Below are 22,536 nucleotides of genomic sequence, written 5' to 3' on the forward strand. Positions count from 1 at the left end.
TTATATGTGAAATCTAAAAAGAAATGATAAAAGTGAACTTACAAAACAGAGAGAGACTTGCAGACTTAGAAAAGAAACTCATGGTTGCCCAGTGGAAGGGATAGTTGTGGAGTCTGGGAAGGTCATTAACACACTGCTGTTTTTTAAAATGGATAACCAACAGAGACCTAGTGTATAGCACATGGAACTCTTCTCAATGCTAAGTGCCAGCCTGGATAGGAGGAAGATTTTGGGGAGAATGAGAATGGATACATGTGTATGTATGGCTGAGTCCCTTTGCTGTTCACCTGAAATGACAGTGACATTATTAATCAGCTATACCCTAATACAAAATGTTTTTGATGTAAAAAAATAAATTAAAAAAAAAAAACTCTGACAAGGGATCAAAAGGAAATTCTAAAACTCAAAAAACATAAAAGAAATGAAGAATATCTTAAATGGAATTATCAATACACTGCACACAGCCTAGTAAATAATGACTTTTAAGATATGCCAATGGAAATTTTTTACACCAAAACAAAAATGGAAAAAAATATTTAATTTTTACAAAACTTTTTATTTTGTATTGCAGTGTAGCTGATTAACAAACAATGCTGGGATAGTTTCAAGTGATCAGCAAATAGACTCAGCCATGCTATATGTATCCATTCTCCACCCACTGCCACCCCTCATCCAGGCTGCCATATAACATTGAGCAGAATTCCATATGTTACACAGTGTGTCCTTGTTGATTACCCGTTTTTATTATAGCAGTGTGTACATGCCCATCCCAAGCTTCCTAACTATATCTTCTCCCGACTTTTCCCTCTGGCAACCAGAAAGTTATTTTTTATGAGTAGAACAAGCCCCAAGACTATGGGGCAGTTACAAAAGGTATACATATGGCAAATCAGAAGGAAAAAAGAAGAGAGATATTTTGAGTGATATAGCTTAGTATTTTCCAAAATTAATAACAGATACAAACCACAGATCCAGGAAGCTTAGAGGATATAAAATTGGATATGTACCAAAATATCTACACCGCAGCACATAGTATCCAAACTACAAAAAACAAAGTCAAAGATGAAATCTTAAAGGAAGCCAGTGAAGAAAACACCTTCCCTAGAGAGAAATAAGGGTAAGAATTACACTGGACTCATAAAATACCATGCAAGCAAGACAGTGAAGTGAAATACATTATCTATTAAAAGGAAGAACACCAACCTAGAATTCTGTATCCTGCAAAATTATCCATTAAAAGTGAATGAGAAATAAAGACTTTCTCAAACAAAAACAGAGTGAATTTAAAACTCTGCCTTGCAAAATATGCTAAAAGAAGTTCTTCAATAAGAAGGGAAATATGTAGATCAGAAACTTAGATATACAAAGGAGCATCAGAGAAGGAATAAGTGAATGTAAAATAAAATGTTTTATTTTTCAGATTCTTAATTGAATTAATACTAGTAATATCAACAATGCATTCGGTGATTATAGCATATTGATCAGTAAAAGGAATGGCGCCAAGGTTATAAGGGACAAGATAGTTGTCACAAATGGCAAGATTTTCTTAAATTTTATGGTTAAACAACACTTCATAATCTTTATATACATAAAGCACATCTACATCCATTCATTGATCAATGCACATTTAGATGATTTCTATAGCTTGGCTACTGTGAATAATGCTGCAATGAACCTAGAAGTGAAGATAGCTCTTAGAGAAATTGATTCTATTTTATTTGGATATGAATCCAGAACTAGAATTAATGGATCAAATGGTAGTTTTCAACTTCAACTTTTTTTGGAAGAAATTTTATACTGTTTTCCATAGCAGCTGTACCAATTTAAATTCCTACCAGCAGTGTTACAGGATTCCCATTTCTTCACATTCTTGCAAAGACATGTCTGTTATATTTTACTATTTTTGTTATGCCTGTTATTACACAGAGGTGATAGTTCATTATGATTTTGATTTGAATTTCTCTGATGACTAGTCATGTTGAGTACATTTGTGTACACCTGTTGGCCATTTATGTGTCTTTTTTTTTTTCCTAGAGAAATGTCTATTCAGGTACTTTGTACACTTTTTAAGTGGGGTTGTTTGCTTTTTTGCCATTGAGTTGTATGAGTTTCATATATTTTGGATAAAAATCCCTTATCAGGTACATAATTTGTAAATATTTTCTTCTGTCCCCTAGGTTGACTTTTCAATTTGCTGATTTGCTGCCTTAGCTATTAAGTTTGATGTAGTCCCATTTCTTATTTTTGCTTTTGATGCCAGTGATCTTGGTGTCATATCCAAAAGATCACTGCCTAGAAGAGTGCCAACATTTTTTCCTTGTTTTCTACTGATTGTTAGGTACTGTTTCAGGTCTTACATTCTTTAATTTATTATGTTTAAGTTTTGGTTTGTGGTTTAAGGGCTCAGTTTTCTTCTTATGCATATGAATATCCATTTTTCCTAGCTGCATTTATTGAAAAGACTGTCCTTTCCCTATTTTTTATTTTGTTCTTGACACATTTGTTGAAGGTACGTGAAAATGTTAGTTGCTTAGTTGTGTCTGACTTTGTGACTCCATGGACTATAGCCTGCCAGGCTCCTCTGTACATGGAATTCTCCAGTCAAGAATATTGGAGTGGGTAGCCATTCCTTTTCTCCAGGCGTCTTCCCAACCCAGGGACTGAACCCACATCTCCTGCATTGTAGGCAAGATTCTTTACCATCTGAGCCATGAGGGAAGCCCTTTGTTAAGATAAAATGAAGTTGCTCAGTCGTGTCCGACTCTTTATGATCCTATGGAGTAGCCTACCAGGGTCCTCCATCCATGGGATTTTCCAGGCAAGAGTACTGGAGTGGGTTGCCATTTCCTTCTCCAGGGGATCTTCCCAACCCAGGATCGAATCCGGGTCTCCCACATTGTAGGCAGATGTTTTACTGTCTGAACCACCTTTGTTAAGATAGGATGATGGCAAATGTGATGTTTTATTTTTGGATTCTCTATTTTGTTCCACTGGTATGAATGTAAGTTTTTATGTCAGCACAAAACTGTTTTGATTAATGTAGCATTGTAATGTAGTTTGAAGTCAGGATGTGTGAAGCCTCTGACTTTTCATTTTGCTCCATAGTGCTTTAACTGTTGGGAGTTGTTTATAGTTCCATATGAATTTTTGGATTATTTTTTCTATTTCTGTGAAAATGTTTTTGGAATATTGATAGGAATTACACTGATTCTGTGGATCACTTTGGGTAGTATCAAAATTTTAACAAGTTAATTTTTCCAATTCATGAGCACAGGATTTTTTTTTTTTCATTTATCTGTATCTTCTTCAGTTTCTTTCATTAATGCTTTATAGTCATCAGTATACAATCTTTCACCTTCTTCGTTAAATTTATTCTTAAGTATTTTATTCTTTTTGATGACATTATAAATGGGATTGTTTTCTTTTTCAGATAGTTCACTGTTAGTTTATAAAAATATAATAGATTGTTAAATATTGATTTTGTATCCTACAAGTATAATGGATATTCATTTATTAGTTCAACAGTTTTTTTTCCATGGAGATTTTTAGGTTTTTTATATATAAGATCAAGTCACTTGCAAACAGAAAAAAAAATTATTTCTTCCTTTCCATTTTGGAGGCCTTTTATTTTGATTTTTTATTGCCTAATTGCTCTGGCTAAGCCTTCCAGTACCATGTTGAATAAAACAGGTGAGAGTGGCCACCCTTCTATTATTTCTGATCTCAGAAAAAACTTTCAGATTTTCACCATTGAGTAAAATAGCTTTATTATGCTCTTAAGAAGATTTTTTATATACTTAATTCATTGACAGCTTTTATTATGAAAGAATGTTTTCTTTTGTCAGGTGTTTTTGCTGCATCTCTTAAGATGATTGTATGAGTTTTGTTCTACATTCTATTAATGTGATATGTCACGTATACAGTTCACTCTTGAACAGTGTGGGAATTAGGGAATTAGTGAATAACTTTAGTCAACCCTCTGTATCTGCAGGTTTGCATCTGTGTATTCAAATAACCATGGGTTGTGTTGTATAGTAGTATATATTTATGGAAAAAACCCCACATATAAGTGGACTGATACAGTTCAAATTAGTGTTGCTCCATGATTGATTGTATTAATTTGCATATATTGAGTTATTTTTGCAACTCAGGTATAGATCTCTCTTGATTATGGTGCATGATCCTTTCAGTATGCTGTTGAATTTGGTTTGCTAATTTGTTGAGGATTTTTTCTTATGTTCATTAGATAATTTGGCCTATATATTTTTTTCTTGTACTGTCCTACTGTGGTTTGAGTATCAGCATAATGATAGTCTCAAAAATTGAGTTTGGGTGTCTTCTCTTCAATTTCTTGGAAATGTCTGAGAAGTACACACCTTAACAAATTTAAAAATACACAAACTATACAAAGTATGATCTTAGATCGAAATGGAATTAATCAGAGATCAATAAATAAAAATTCCTAGAAAATTACCAACAACTTGTAGACTAAATAATACACTAAATACACATACATTCAACATCTATTTATGATTTAAAAAAAAAAGACTCTCCAGAAGGTGGGCATAGAGGGAACATCCCTTAACATAATATAAGGATGATATGACAATCACATAGATAACATCATATCAGTGCTGAAAGCATTCCTTCCAAGATCCAGAATAAGACAAGGATGCCTACTTTTGCCACTTTTATCCAACACAGTTTGGGAAGTTCTAGATACAGCAATTAGAGAAGAAAAACAAATAAACGGAATTGAAACTGGAATGACACAATACTATTCATAGAAAATCCTAAAGGCACTACCAAAAAACTACAAGAGTTCATTAATGAATTCAGTAAAGTTGCAATATACAAAATTAATATACAGAAATCTGTTGCCTTTCTATACACTAACAACAGACTATTAAAAGGGATGTTAAGGAAACAATCCCATTTACCATTGCATCAAAGAGGGTATAATATCTAGGAATAAACTACCTAAGAAGGCAAAAGACCAATACTCTCAAAACTATGAGTATGATGAAAGACACTTAAGAGCACATAAACAGATGGACAGGTATATTGTGTTTTGGGATTGGAAGAATCAATATGGTCAAAATGACCATACAACTCAAGGTAATCAACAGATTCAATATAATACCTATTAAACTACCAACAGTAATTTTCACAGAACTAAAGAAAAAATTTTCAATTTGTATAGAAACACAAAAGACCCAGAATAGTCAAAACAATCTTGAGAAAGAAAAATGGAGCTGGAGGAATTATGCCCCTTGACTTCAGACTATTCTACAAGTATTCAGTAATCAAAACAGTATGGTACTGGCACAAAAACAGGCACATAGATCAATGGAACAAGACAGAAAGTCCAGAAATAAGCCTACATACTCATGGTCAATTAATCTATGTCAAAGAAGGCAAGAATATACAATGGAGAAAAGATAGTCTCTTCAATAAGTAGTGCTGGAAAAACTGGACATTTACAAGCAGAAGAATGAAATTAGAATATTCTCTAATACCATATTCAAAAACAAACTTAAAATGTATTAAAGACCTAAATATAAGAAAGGATACTCTAAAACTCCTAAAGAAAAACATACACAGAACATTCCTTGACATAAAGCATAGAAACATTTTTTTGGCTCTATCTTCTAGAGTAATAGAAATAACAGCAAAAATAAAGAAACAAAACCTAATTAAATTTAGAAGCTTTTGCACAGAAAAGTAAATCATAAACAAGATGGAAAGACAACCTACAAAATGGAAGAAACTATATGCAAATAATGCAATCAACAAGGGCTTAATTTCCAAAATATACATTTTATAGAGATATAAATTAAAAAAACAAAAATGGGCCAAAGAACTAAATAGATATTTCTCCAAAGAAGACATTCAGATGGCTAAAAAACACATGAAAAGATGCTCAACATCACTCATTATCAGAGAAATGCAAATCAAAACCACAATGAGGTACCATTTCACACCAGTCAGAATGGCAGCGATCCAAAAGTCGACAAGCAATAAATGCTGGAGAGGGTGTGGAGAAGAGGGAACCCTCTTACACTGTTGGTGGGAATGCAAATTAGTACAGCCTCTATGGAGAACAGTGTGGAGATTCCTTAAAAACTGGAAATAGAACTGCCTTATGACCCAGCAATCCCACTGCTGGGCATACACACCGAGGAAACCAGAACTGAAAGAAACATGGGTAACCCAATGTTCATCACTGCACTGTTTATAATAGCCAGGACATGGAAGCAACCTGGATGTCCATCAGCAGATGAATGGATAAGAAAGCTGTGGTACATATACATAATGGAGCTTTACTCAGCCATTAAAAAAAAAACATTTGAATCAATTCTAATGAAGTGGACAAAGCTAGAACTGATTATAGGGTGAACTAAGCCAGAAAGAAAAACACCAATACAGTATACTAACGCATATATATGGAATTTAGAAAGATGGTAACGATAACCCTGTATGTGAGAAAGCAAAAGAGACGCAGATGTATAGAACAGTCTTTTGGACTCTGTGGGAGAGGGAGAGGGTGGGATAATTTGGGAGAATGGCATTGAAACTTGTATAATATCATATAAGAAATGAATCGCCAGTTCAGGTTTGATGTAGGATACAGGATGCTTGGGGCTGGTGCACTGGGATGACCCAGAGAGATGGTATGGGGAGGAAGGTGGGAGGGGGGTTCAGGATGCGGAACTCGTGTACACCTGTGGCAGATTCATGTTGAAGTATGGCAAAACCAATACAGTACTGTAAAGTAAAATAAAATAAAATAAAATCTGAAAAAAAGATAAAAACACACAAAAATTTCAATGAAAAATGGGCAGAAGACCTAAATAGACATTTCTCCAAAGAATACATGCACATGGGCAACAGGCACATAAAAAGATGCCCAGCAATGCTAATTATTCAGTTCAGTTCAGTTCAGTGGCTCAGTCATGTCTGACTCTTTGTGACCCCATGAATCACAGCACGCCAGACCTTCCTGTCCATCACCAACTCCCAGAGTTCACTCAAACTCATGTCCATCGAGTCGGTGATGCCATCCAGCCATCTCATCCTCTGTCGTCCACTTCTCCTTCTGACCTCAATCCCTCCCAGCATCAGAGTCTTTTCCAATGAGTCAAGTCTTTGCATGAGGTGGCCAAAGTACTGGAGTTTCAGCTTTAGCATCAGTCCTTCCAATGAACACCCAGGACTGATCTCCTTTAGGATGGACTGGTTGGATCTCATTGCAGTCCAAGGGACTCTCAAGAGTCTTCTCCAACACCGCAGTGCAAAAGTGTAAATTCTTCAGTGTTCAGCTTTCTTTACAGTCCAACTCTCACATCCATACATGACCATTGGAAAAACCATAGCCTTGACTAGATGGACTTTTGTTGGCAAAGTAATGTCTCTGCTTTTGAATATCCTATCTAGGTTGGTCATAACTTTCCTTCCAAGGAATAAGTGTCTTTTAATTTCATGGCTGCAGTCACCATCTACAGTGATTTTGAGCCCAAAATGCTAATCAAAATACAATGAGGTACCAGCTCACACCTATCAGAATGGTTATCATTAAAAAAAAAAATTATAAATAACACATGCTAGAAAGGGTGTAGGAAAAAGGGAACCTGCCTATACTCTTAGTAGTGAAAATGGCACAGAAACTGTGGATAAATATGGAGATGCCTTAAAAAAATCTAAAAATAGAATTACTATATGATCCAGCAATCTCACCTCTTCATATGTCTAGAAAAGACGAAAACTAATTCAAGAAGATACTTGCACCCCAATGTTCATAGCAGCACTACTAACAATAGCCAAGACATGAAGGCGACTAAAATGTCCATTGACAGATGCAAGGATAAAGAAGATATGGTATATATACACAATGGAGTACTGTGCTGCGCAACACAGCCACAAGAAGAGTAGAACAATGTTACTTGCAGCAATAAGGATGGATCAGAGATTATCATACTAAGTGAAGTAAGTCAGACAAAGACATATACCATATGAAATCACTTATATGTGAACTCTAAAAAGAAATGATACAAAGGAACCTATTTATAAAACAGAAATAGCCTCACAGATATAGAAAAACAAACAAACAAACAAACAAACAGGATTACCATAGGTGAAAGGATAGAGGAATGAATTGGAAATTCAGGATTAACAGGTATACACTGCTATATATAAAATAAGCAACAAGGACCTTCTATAGCACAGGGAATTATATCTAAAATCTTATAATACCCTATTATGGAAAATAACCTGAAAAAGAATATGTGTGTATGTGTATATACATATATATATATATATATATATATATATATATGTATATATAACTTGGGCACTTTGCTATATACCTGAAACAATGAAACTGTAATTTATCAAAATCTGTGGGATGTTGTAAAAACAAGGCTTAGAGGGAAATTCATGGCACTGAATGCATATATTTGAAAAAATTCTAAAATTAATAATGTAAGTTTCTGCATTAGGAAAATATGGAAAGAATAATTTAAGCAATTTAAGAATAATCTAAAAAATAATAAAAATCACAACAGAAATCAATGAAACTTAAAACACAAAATAACCAAATCAAGAAAACAAAGTTTTTTTAAGATCAATAGAATTGTTAAATACCTAGAAAGATTATCCAGGAAAAAAGGGAGAAACTACAAGCTACTAACAGCAGAAATGAAAGAAGGATCATCACTATCAATCTCATATACGTTAAAATGATAGCAATGAAATATAATGAATAAATCTGTGTCTACCAATGTGATAACTTAAATGAAATGGACTGATTGCTCAAAAGACACAAATGCTACTCATCTAGGAGAAATAGATAATCTTAATAGACCTATATTTTTAAAGCTGATTATATAACTAATAACCTTGCAAAAAGGAAAGTGCAAGGGTCATATGGTTCCAAGAGTGAATTCTATTAAGAAGAAGTTATATCAATTCCCTACAATCTATTCCAGGAAAACCAGAGGATTCACCATATATCTCAACCTATGAGGCCAGCATTACTACTAAAACCAAGGACCATGCAAGAAAGGGAAACTACACTCCAGTATCTCCCACGAATATAGATACAAAAGTTCTCACCAAAATACTAGCAAATCAAGTCTAATAATGTATAAATATCAATTACACTATATGATCATATGGGATTTATTCTAGGTAGGCAAGTCTCACTTAATATTCAAAAAACTTAATTAAAGTAATCCATCACATCAACAAAGTAAAGAAGAAAAATCATATAATTGTATTAATCCATGCAGAAAAAGCATGGAATAAATTGAATCCATTCAGAAAAAGCACTGAATAAACTGAACAAGCTTTTGAATAAATTGAATAAATTAAGCATGAATAAATTAAATCCAGGCAGAAAAAGCATGAATAAATAGAACAACAATTCGTGATGAAAAACAAAAAAATTAAAAGTCAAAAAGTAGTCTTCCAGCACATTGAGAGCAGAGGAGAGATTCTCCAACTCAATTTAGGACATCTATAAAAGATATAGAGCTACTATCATATTTAGTGTGACAAACTAGTGCTTTCCTTTTGTGATTGAGAAGAAGGGAATGATGCTGTCTTACTCAATATCAAACTGAAACACCTCATAGTGAATAAGACAGGAAAAGGAAACAACATTTATACATATCGAGAAAAAAGATAGAATAATATCATTTTTGTTTTGTTCACAGATATTATTCTCTAAGTAGAAAAACCAAAAGAATTTAAACAACATCAACAACAATGCTAACAAGCAATTACAGCAAGCTTGTTATAGGACTTAATAAGCAATTATAGCAAGGTTGTTATAGGACTCAAAATATATAAAATTAAATCATATATAAAATTAAATTATATTTCATATAATAGTAATTTACAAGTAGAATCTGAAGTTAAGAGCACAATACCACTTAACAAACAAATGAAAATAATAAGGCAAAAAATATAACAAATATATAAAGGTTTTTTTTTGTGGAAAATATAAAACACCAGTGGGGAAAAGTCAAAGCAGATATACATAACTGAAAAATGTTCCATTTTTATGAATAAGAATATTATTAAAATATCAATTATGTCCAACTTGATCTATAAATTCAATGCAATACAAATAAAAACCACAGTAAGTTATTTTCTGTCCATCAACAAACTGGTCCTAAATTTCATATAGCAAAGGCAAAAATTCCATAATAAACAATAAAATGTAGAAGAAGAAAGAAGAGAAAGGGGTAGGAGAAGAAGAAGAAATAGAAGAAATAAAAGGAGAAAAAGAGCAGCAACTATAAAGTTGGAGGACTGATGATATCCAACTTCAAGACTCACTACAAAGCTACAGCTATCAAGACAGTGTGGTATCAGTGAAAGAAAAGACAGGGAGATCAATAAAACAGACTAGAACACTCACAGATAATCTGTCTCAATTAACATGAACTGATCTCTAACACAGGAACAGAAACAGTGAAATGCAGAAAGGATGATTTGTTTGACAAATGGTACTGGAACAAGTAGATATAAAAAAAATTCAATCTAGTCATAAGCCTTGTACCTTTTACAAAAATTAACTTACAATGAATCATAGACAAATGTAAAATTCAAAATTGTAAAATTTCTAGAAGAAAACATATGAAAAATTCTAAATAACCTCTATTTGATAGTGAGACTTTAGTTATAGCAATAAAAATGTGATCCATAAAAGAAAATATTCATAAGATGCATATTAAATAAATGAAAACTTCTGCTCTGTGAAAGATACTGTTGAAAGAATGGAAAGACAAGGCGCACACTGAGAGGAAATAATTACCCAGCACATATCTGATAAAGAACATATTCAAAATATACAAAGAAGTCTTAACACTCAAGAAAGTAAACAAGCTAAGTAAAAAGTAACATTACATGTTACTAGGGAATTGAAAACTGAACAATGAGATACAACTACACAGCTATCAATGTAACTTAAATTAAAAAAAAAATGACAGTGAGGATGTGGAACAACAGGAACCCTCATTCACTGCAGGTGGGAATGAAAAATGAAACAGTTTTGGAAGTCAGCTTGGCTGTTTTTTACAAAAGTAAGTGTACATTTATCATACAATCCAGCAATCAGTCTTTTAAGTATGTACTTGAGTTGAAAACATGTCCACGTGAAAACCTGCGTGTAGATATTTTAGTACTTTTATTTATAATTGCCAAAAACTGGAAGCATCCAAAATATCCATCTATAAGTAAATGGATAAACAACCAAGATGCATCCATGCAATAGAATATTATTTAGCAATAAAAAGAAATAAGCATTGAGCCACAAAAAGAAAGGAAGAACCCTAAACATATATTGCTAAGTTTTACAAGCTACATAGTATATGATTTCAACTATATGACATTCTGGAAAAGGATAAAACTATGAAGCACAAGATGGAATCAAGATTGCTGGGAGAAATATTAATAACCTCAGATATGCAGATAACACCACTCTTATGGCAGAAAGTGAAGAGAAACTAAAAAGCCTCTTGATGAAATTGAAAGTGGAGAGTGAAAAGCTGGCTTAAAGCTCAACATTCAAAAAACTAAGATAATGGCACCTGGTCCCATCAATTCATGGCAAATAGATGGGGAAACAGTGGAAACAGTGTCAGACTTTATTTTGGGGGGCTCCAAAATCACTGCAGATGGTGACTGCAGCCATGAAATTAAAAGACACTTATTCCTTGGAAGGAAAGTTATGACCAACCTAGATAGCATATTCAAAAGCAGAGACATTACTTTGCCAACAAATGTCCATCTAGTCAAGGCTATGGTTTTTCCAGTGGTCATGCATGGATGTGAGAGTTGGACTGTGAAGAAAGCTGAGCGCCGAAGAATTTACACTTTTGCACTGTGGTGTTGGAGAAGACTCTTGAGAGTCCCTTGGACTGCAAGGAGATAGAACAAGTCCGTTCTAAAGGAGATCAGTCCTGGATGTTCTTTGGAAGGAATGATGCTAAAGCTGAAACTCCAGTACTTTGGCCACCTCATGCGAAGAGTTGACTCATTTCAAAAGTCTCTGATGCTGGGAGGGATTGGGGGCAGGAGGATAAGAGGACGACAGAGGATGAGATGGCTGGATGGCATCACCAACTCGAAGGACGTGAGTTTGAATGAACTTTGGGAGTTGGTGATGGACAGGGAGGACTGGCATGCTGCAATTCGTGGGTCGCAAAGAGTCAGACATGACTGAGCAACTGAACTGAACTGAATTGATGGAGATAGTACGAGCACCAATGTCTGCCAGCAGTTAGGAAATGAGGAGGCAAGTAGAGAAGGAAAAGATAAATAAGTGAAGCACAGGGAAATTTTTTCTGGTGGTTAAACTATTCTGTATGATACGATAATGATAGATACATAACAATATGCAGTTCTTAAAACCCATAAAACTGTAAAACACAGAGTGAATCTTAATGTAAACTCTGGACTTCAGTTAATAATTATGGACCAAGGTTTGTTCATTAATATAACACATATGCCACATCAATGCAAGATGTTAAAAGAGAAAACTGTAGGGCAAGGAAGTATGGAACTCTATACTATATGCTCAAATTTTCTGCAAATCTAATACTGTTTCAAAAAATAAAGTCTAGTAATTTAAATGTAATAATAAAGGAGTGCCCCATCTCCAGTGTTTTTACAACTGTTTTCACAGCAGAATTTTTCTTGAAATAGTTATTATGTTGGCAATATGGCTTTTTCCTTAAGCCTTCTTGACTAAGCACCATAACTCCATGAAATTTCCTGCCCTGGGTGTCTTTATTTTATGCACCAAAGATTTTTGTCTTTAGCTGATTGTCCACTGACCAAAGTTTAATCATGGAATGTTTGGCAGTATACTTAATCATTCTTGACACGGTCACAGACAGTACTTTTGTATGTTTTGAGTTATGGGTAAGGTTAAGAAGAGTTGGGAGGCAGAGGGGTGTTCTTGCTACTTCTTTCTGAGCACAAAGCTTGTAACTGACATCTCACTGCTTTTCTTCTCTGAAATTTTCTCTTCAGTTTTGGAAAAGGACACATTCATCATGAGTGAATTGACCTATTTAAAATGCATCAAGCTATGAAATCTTTAAATCCTTGTCAAGACCAGGCTTTCCTCGAGAAAGGTACTTCATGATCTGATAGCTCACTGCAGAAAAAAATCTTTTTATTCGAATTTAAACAGAACGAATTACATGCCATTTGACCTACTTCATTTTTGATTCAAACAGTAACTCAAATTCTTGTTTAGTTCTTTTCTATGTGACTACAGTCACTTTGCTCTTAACTGAATACTTATTAGCATATATTTACGATAAAAAATATATGTATTAGTTTCTTCTCCTCTCTGACCTTTTTTTCTTCATGATTTCCAATTTTTTACTTCTTTCTCATGAGGTATACAAAATAGTATGTCAAGTCTTTCTCTTCAGAAAGATGTATATATATGCTAAATCTTTCTCCTTGAAATATCGGATGGCTTTGAACATGACAGATCATAAGGCACTGGAACTACATTACTATGGTATGAATTTATATCCTAACTCATTTGGATTTATTAGAGTCAAGCTCAAGTCTGACTAAGTAAGCAAGATAGTCTTTTGGCTAAGGCCAATTGGGAACAACCACCACTCAGAAAATATAAAGATAACAATCATTTGTTTCGCAGCTTCTAAAATGTATACAGATCCAGTTAGGCCTAGATGCTGCCTCATTTCTCCCACAAATCACTTACCAAATTATATTGCAACTGTCTGTTGATTTCTCTGTCTCACCCATCTTTAAGTTTCATGAGAACAGAAACCAGGCCTAACATTTTTACCATATTATTCCCAGTCCCTAGCAAAGTATCTTTTTAAATTAGGTGCTCATTAAATAATGAGATAAAGTAAGTAGGTATGCAAACAATATTAAACAAATGGCAAAGATTCTAACAGTGTGCCAGGGAATCATACTCTATTGAAAAATTTCCTCTATCCATTCTCTTCCAAGCAAGCCTAATTACATTTTTCCTGTTGTTTAAAAAGTATCTAAAAGTTTATTTACTGAAAAATGCTGAAGCAAAAAAACCCCATCTAATTGACCTTTCATATTTGTTCCACCTTTACATTATCTCATGTATCCATTTCTCAATGGATCCATATTCTTCTATGAACTCCTTTCATACTTGTTTGTAAGTATATTGTGTCATATTCTTTCCAAGGGGATATAATATTTAGGTAAGATTATTAACACATACACATGGAATCCAGAAAAATGGTACAGACGATCCTAGACTTGGAAAGGAATTATATTTACTTAAAATTATCCTTACTGTACTAATAATTTTATGGGATACTAATTCATGTAGCAGGGGGAAAAAAGTACCCCTCAATAATTAAGCTAGAGAAATGTTGAATTAAAACAAATTTGTAGATAACGCTAATGCTGGTCTTCTTGGAGTTCTTCATGTACAATGCATGGTAAGAATCTCTAATAAGCAGACACTCTACAGACACATTCTGTGAAACACTTTCCTTGTGAAATGCTGGGAAGGATTAAGGTTCTGAAGGAGACATAGTTTCAGTCCCTGGGTTAGGAAGATCCCCTACAGGAGGAAATGGCAACCCACTCTAGTATTCCTTCCTGGAAAATCCTATGGACAGAGGAGTCTGGAGGGCTATAGTTCATAGGGTCACAAAGAGTTGGACACAACTGAACATGCATGCATGCACATAAAGTTCTGTAGCATACATTTTGTGGAATGCCCTACTAGGGAGGTAAGAAATTACTGAAGTTCAGAGTCTGTATTCTCCTTACCTTTGACAAGTCCTAGAACATAATGATGGGTAGACAATATTGAAAAGTGACTGAATATCTGAGTGAATATAGTTAAACTGATGTCATCATGATGATGATAAGATGTGACTATTTGTTTTTTTTTTTTAACTTTTACATCTTTTTAATGAAAGTAGTTGAATGATTAGACTGTATGGGTACTTACAAGTATTTATAGGCTTTATCAGTATTAACTCATTTGAACCTCCATCAAAACCCTATGACATAGATAGTTCTATGATTTATTTTTTCACTTTGTTGATGAACACTGGAAGCCTAGAAGTTTAAGTAAGTGTCAAAGGATATAAAACCAATAGGTGGAAAGCAAGACTAACAACTCAATTCCTTCTGCCTCTGGATCCTGCATTTATAACCGGCATGACAGTATCGCTGAGTTTGTCTCAAATGTTCTGGCACTTGAGAAAAACCCTGATGGGTACAAAAAAATCAACAAGCCAGTTTTTCTTTCCTTCTGGAATTGAGGTCAAAAATTTAAAAACAGGACCAAAGATTAAATGATATCTTTCCCTTAGTCCCTGCTCAATGATGTTGAAAGGCATAAGGGAACACTTTCGGAGAGGAGTGAATGAAAACTGGACTCTATCTCAGGGCTGAAAGCTACTGGAATTTCAGTTTCCTAATCTGTAAAATTAGGAATTGTGTCACACAACAAACTGCGGACAATTCTTAAAGAGATGGGAATACCAGACCACCTTACCCGCCTCCTGAGACCTATATGCAAGTCAAGAAGCAACAGTTAGAACTGCACATGAAACAGTGAACTGTTCCAAAATTGGGAAAGGAGTATATCAAATCTGTATGTTGTCAGCCTGCTTATTTAACTTATATACAGAGTAGATCATGTGAAATGCCAGGCTGGATGAATCATTAGCTGGAATCAAGATTTCCGGAAGAAATATCGGTAACCTCAAATATGCAGATGATATCAATCTAATAGCACAAAATGAAGAGGAACTAAAGAGCCTCTTGATGAAGGTAAAAAGGAGAATGAAAAGCTGGCTTAAAACCCAACATTTAAAAAACTAAGATCATAGCATCTGGTCCCGTCACTTCGTGGCAAAGAAATGGGGGAAAAGTACAAGCAGTGACAGATTCTATTTCCTTGATCTTCAAAATAACTTCATGCTTGAAGCCATGAAATTAAAAGATGTTTGCTCTTTGGGAAAAAAGCTATGACAAAACTAGACAGCATATTAAAAAGGAGAGACATCACTTTGCAAACAAATGTCCATCTAGTCAAAGCTATGATTTTTCCAGTAGTCATGTATGGATGTGAGAACTGGACCACAAAGAAGGCTGAGTGCCCAAGAATGTCTGTGTTCAAATTGTGGTGCTGGAGAAGACTCTTGAGAGTCCCTTGGACAGCAAAGAGATCAAACCAGTCAATCATAAAGGAAATCAACCCTGAATATTCATTGGAAGGACTGATGCGGAAGCTGAAGCTCTAGTACTGATGGGAACAAGTTGAGCCATTGGAAAACCCCTGATACTGGGAAAGATTGAGGGCAGGAGGAGAAGGAGGTTACAGAGGATGAGATGGTTGGATGATATCACAGACTCAATGGACATGAGTTTGAGCAAACTCTGGGAGATAGTGAAGGACAGGGGAGCCTGGGGTGCTATAGTCCATGGGGGTGCAAAGGGTCAGACACAACTTAGTGACTGAACAACAACAATCTGTAAAATGGAGACAAGGCTTACTTTAGAGAGTTGTTCTGGGGATTAAAAAAATCATATGTAGAAAGGAACTCTAGAGCCAGAATATCAGAATTTGAATTCCAGCCCTAATATTTTCTAGCTGAGTAATCTTGTGTAAGTTGTTTAACCTATCTCTGCTTAGTTCCCTCATCTGTAAACTTGATTGGCAATAGTCTCTACCACACAGTATCACTGCAAGAATCAAATGAATTGAAATACATAAGGCACTTACATCAAAGTCTCACCCATGGAAAGCACTGTGGACAAGTTAGTTATAGCAGTTAATCAGCAAATGGTACCTTTTATATGTATTTGTCCCAACAGCATGTACAAAAAAGCATGAGGCTTTGATAAGCCTTATTTAATTACAATCACTACATACATATTATGACCTAGCAACATATTTAATTTTTCTGAGCAATAGTCTTTTTTTCTTTTGTAAAATGCAAACAAAAAGAGCCATGCCACAGGATTTTCAAGGAGATTAAATTACTCATTATATGCAAAGCAAGGTACATAGTTTTCAAAAATATTAGTATTTCCCTTACTTCCTCCCTTCCTTCTTTTGTTCATTCCTTCCCCTCTCCCTTCCTTTCATAATAGCCTTGACCTCTGATTCTCAAATATCACATAAAGATATATCTTCAACAATTTGGCTTGAATCTTTTAAAAACAAACTCACAAGGCACAATAATGTTTTCAATAGTGCTTTGGATATTAACTCAGATACTATGATTTTGAAATGTATGAAAATAATTCTTTCTTATTGTAAATAAATATATTTATTGAAAAAAATACACACACACACACACACACACACACACACATATATATATATATATATATATATATATATATTCAACTGGTATACTAATAAATTTTGCTCCTTGCCTTACCAGAATGCTTGCAAGTGGTAAATAAAGGCGTGAGAGAACTAGGTAAATATTCCCAATATCTTGAAACTATTTTAGAGGTGGAAAGAATCTGGTTTTCATGATCAAAGAGTATATTTTCTTCCAGTCTACTGATTTAATGTAAATCTAATGAGGCAGAGAAATCTTGAGTCAAATTATCTCACTAGCTCTAAACCTCTAGGGCCCTGTGAACTCACAGATAGCTTCATGCACAAGCCTCAACACAAGCATTATGGGAAAATTGTCATTAGCTGTATTGATGCTGTGATTAAAAGCAATCTTACTTTATGTCCTTTGAGATACTTAAAATATTACAACCTGAAGACATTTAAAGATGTTCTAACCAATCAGCACTAGTAACACCTTACATATATATTCAGTCTTATAGCTCTCCAAGGAATATTACATGTATTATCACACACATCTCTGTGAAGGAGGCAGCACAAGTATTACAATCTCAACTTTATAAATTAGGCAAATAAAACACAGGTGAAATGTTATGCCCCAAATTTCACAGCTTATAAACAGAGACACAACTACAATACAGGTTTTATCTTAGTCTAAAAAACTGTTATTTCTGCCATAAATCCTACTTCCCAAAAATGTATGTTAAAAATATTTAAAAAATTGGATGGTGACATATTCAACATATAGTCATTTATGATTGCTTTTGATGAATTCTGGGTTTGGCTTATTGTCAAATTAATTCCCTTTGGCCAAGGGAGCATCTTCTGCTCTAACCCCACTGCCAAATTCTCCCTAATAGTCAGACACACTGAAATTTTGAATAGGTCAGCATTGGAACCTTTGAACCTAACTTTCCCTTTGGAACCATCTCTTTGAGTCATAACACCAAATTTGCTCTTTCTCTCTCAAATAATTGCATGGGAGAAACAGAACAGGCCCCCATTAACCCCTCAATAGTCCCCCCACTGTTATTTTAAAGAAACTGTAGAGTAGTTTGAAATCTGAAATCTTTATGAAATGATATAAAAATCTACCAATGATCTTTACCCACTACAGGGTAGTTGAGTACTGCTTCATGTCTCCTATGATCACTAGCAGTTGATGATGAGAGATGGGAATGATTAGAGTTAAAAACAAATAAGAGGGGACCTAGAGACTGTCATACAGAATAGAGTAAGTCAGAAAGAAAAAAAATATTATACATTAATGCAGGTATATGGAATCTAGAAAAATGGTATAGGTAGTATACCTATACTATACCTATGGAAAAATTCTACTATTTGCAAAGTAGAAATAGACACACAGACATAGAGAACAAACTTAAGGACACCAAGGTGGGAAAGGGTGTGGTGGGATGAATTGGGAGACTGAGATGACATATATACACTGCTGATATATTTATAGGCTTCTCAGGTGGCACTAGTGGTGAAGAATCCACCTGCTAAGGCAGGAGATGTGGGTTCGATCCCTGCATTGGGAAGATCCCCTGAGAAAGAAATGGCAACTCATTCCAGTATTCTTGCCTTTAAAGTCCCATGAAGGAGCCTGATGGACTATGGTCCATGGGGTTGGGTACTATGTATAAGATAGATAACTGATGAGAACCTACTGAAGAGCTCAAGGAACTCTACTCAGTGCTGTATGGTGACCTAAATGGGAAGGAAATCCAAAAAAGAGGGGATGTATGTACACATGCTGCGGATTCACTTTGTTGTATAGTAGAAATTAACACAACATTGTAAAGCAACTATACTCCAATAAAAATTAATAAAAATAAAATAAGGGGGAGAAAACCAATTTGTACTGAGCATCAACTTCCTTTGAGTAATAATAGTAGAGTGTCAAAATACTTTTTAAAAAAAGTACTTTCAGTCCTAAATATGTCTTTTACATAATGTGTGAGTGCTTCTGTATCTCAGTTTTCTCATATTAAAGTCATTGTAAGAATGATGATACCAAGCTTTATGGGATGTGTCAGCTGCTGTAATAAATGCTTTACATAAGTGTGTTATCTTACTAAATCCTGAGAACAACCTTTAAATGTAAACATTATCATTAACCCCATTTTACTCCTCAGGAAACAGAGAGAGAGTGGTTAATTAACCCAAGTCACAGAGTGAGTAGTGATAAAGCTGAGATGTGAACTCAGATCATCTCTCTCCAGGATCTCTGCTCTTATTGTAATCTGCTAGCTCCATATAATTACTGGGACTATTATTATTATTATTGTAAATTCATATTGAAAGGCAAACACTCTCTGTTCATTTAACTTAATTTCTACATCTTTCTGCACATAATGATCTTACCTTATCCCAAGCCGTAAGCAGGTTGTCTGTTAAACTTGACCTTAATTCCTACCTTCCTATCCAGGACTCTAGCTGGCATCTTCCTCCCTGGCATCTCCCTTCATCTCCAGAACTGCCTCCAGCTGAGTGGTCACTTGTACTTGGGTTTTGGTGTGTGATCAATGTTTCTTTGCTTAGTTATTTAGTCCTAGTTTGTGTTGATGTGTGTGTGTGTGTGTGTGTGTTGATGTGTGTGTGTGTGTTGTGTGTGTGTGTTTCAAATCAAAGAAGAGAGTCATTGCTTAAAATTAAGAACAAGCCAAAACAAACAAACAACAAAAACCCAAAACAAATCTTGCCTTTAAATTCAAGAAGGAAAGCCCTCATCTCTGCACATAAACACTTTGACATTCAAAATATCATTTATTAATTTGTTTTTTCTATCATTGCCATTTCCTCCACTGTTCCTCACCCTTTACAAACAGGACGTGACATGAGCACTGGTTGCACTGGTGAGAGAAACCCAGAGGGGAAGCAATGTTCTTATTTTTACAGCGCCAGGCTCTCTCCCTAGGTTCACAAGTTCGGAACTACCATCTGTACTAGGGAGAGAGAGCCGGCAGAGAATAATGAGAAACCACTGAGAGGAAAGGCAATGATGCCAAAGGGGAAGATAAATCACCCACCTGTCAGGGTTTTAGATGCTGGAAATGTCATTTTAGTGAATAATTCAAGCCTCTCTCTCCAGTTCCAAAAATGTGCCTTTGCTCAGTGCCCTTGCCTCCACACTATTATGTGTGTAAGAGAGGGCACTGGCAGTGTGTCAAGGGCATCACACCTGACTATGCAGCCCACTCTATAAAAGCTCAAAGGGCCTCACTGCATAGGACAAATGGGTATTTTCTTTTTTTTTTTTTCAGGAAAGAAAAAAAAAAGCCAAATGTCTAAATGTCTCTGGTCACCTTTACATTCTCTTTTCAAGGTTGTTGATTTAAAATGTTTATCCCTAGTCAAATATCCCCATCAGAGAGAGGAACCTCCTCCCCAAAGATGCATTAAGAGTAGAGAATTCAAAGGGACAAGGAGTGTAGCCATAATTTAGAATCATAATAGTTATTTTAAATCTGATTATATATATTATTATTATTATAAAAATATATTAAAATTAAAGTTTAAAGCAATCTCAGCAAAGCTAAGAAACAACCTAATTTCACATTTTAAATAAAACCTGGAAGAAAGGGATGCAGTAATATGATCAAGGCAATTTTAGAAGAAAAATTCTATGATAATGTAGACATTTTTTCAGCCACAGGGATTTGATGATCACTTCATATTACCACTTTGCCTCTCACCCTTTAATTTATAAAATCAAAGTCTCAGGCCCAGAAACCATTTCTAGCTTGTTGATTAATGGCTGAGCTAGATCTAGAACCCAGGTGTCTGAATCTTTATGCTTTTTTCCTTTATGCCAAGTAGCATTATTTAAAGAAAATGTTATTGCTAGTTTGTATACCAGTAATCAAATCCAACTAAGTCAATCTAAATTTACCAAGGAAGTAAAAATATTCTTTCTATGGTTTACCTAGAATCAGGAGGCTAAACATTTGAAAATTCCACTTGACACTGAACATGTAGCCTTATTATACTATTTTTTTTCTAACCATCAAAAATTCAGGTAGAGATTGGGGGGGGACCTCATTTTTTACATTTAATCATGGTAAACACTGAGTTTTACTTTTTTAGCATAACTAGGAAAATTAAAGTCAAGATGGCAAATATTAAGTGTCTTATCATCTTTTAAAAAATAGAGCAATTTCATTTCTTCTGAAGCCTCACACACCTCTGCATGCTTATAGATTTGCCAGTTGGGCCATTCAGGGGCTATTAGGCTCAGATTCCCATACAAACATAGGAAATAAAACTCTGGCTCTTGATCAAAAACATATTCTCAATGTGCTTATGAAAGAGCAAAAAAAAAAAAAAGAAAAAAAGAAAAGAAAAAAAGAAAAGAAACAATCTTCTCAAGAATTGGGCTTGTTATAACCTTATTTTCAATTCCATTTGTCAAATGGAATCCTGGAGGGATCAGATATAATACTGGAAAGTACATTACAAGGGGAGAAAGCGCTCTATTAGTCTGATGATAAAAACTAAGTGAACAACAACCTGTTTTCCTTCTCCAATTTTCTAGTATAGCTTCCTGCCTGCAGGTAAATGTGTAAATTACAAATAGAAGCAACTGAGTATTTATGTATCTGTCTATTAGTTTATGGCCACCCAGCCAATTTAAAATGAAATGTTCAACTATGTTTCATCTTGTTACCTCCAGCAGAAAGGAAAAAAATAAAAAATAAAAAAATTGTTGGGTATAGATTTTTAAAAGCTACTGAAGTAGTATCATCACAATATTGAAATGCTTTCATTCATAAGAAAATGTATGGTCAATTATCTGAGTGTGTCATCAAAGCAAAATGATTGTTAAAAAAATGTCCAGGTAATTGAATGAATTTTTCAGTTTTGTTGGACGATTTAGTAAAATATAGACTATGCTGAAAATCATTGTTAAAAAGAAATGGTTTATTAATGGTCATGAATTAAAGTCTGGAATATTTTAAGTATAATAAGGCATAAATGCAAAATTTATTATCAAGCTTCAGGCTGTGTTAGAAATTTCTAAAGTTGCTTAATTTCAGTTCTTGTGTAAGGTCATGCCTCACACTCAGTCTTATGAAATGAGACATTCTTAGAAATAGACTTTGTCTAGATAGATGTGTTCAATTAAAGCAAATGGTTTTAACCATTGTAAGAGTCAG

The sequence above is a fragment of the Ovis aries genome, chromosome 25 (genome assembly GCF_016772045.2).
Source record: "Ovis aries strain OAR_USU_Benz2616 breed Rambouillet chromosome 25, ARS-UI_Ramb_v3.0, whole genome shotgun sequence".
Taxonomy (NCBI): domain Eukaryota; kingdom Metazoa; phylum Chordata; class Mammalia; order Artiodactyla; family Bovidae; genus Ovis; species Ovis aries.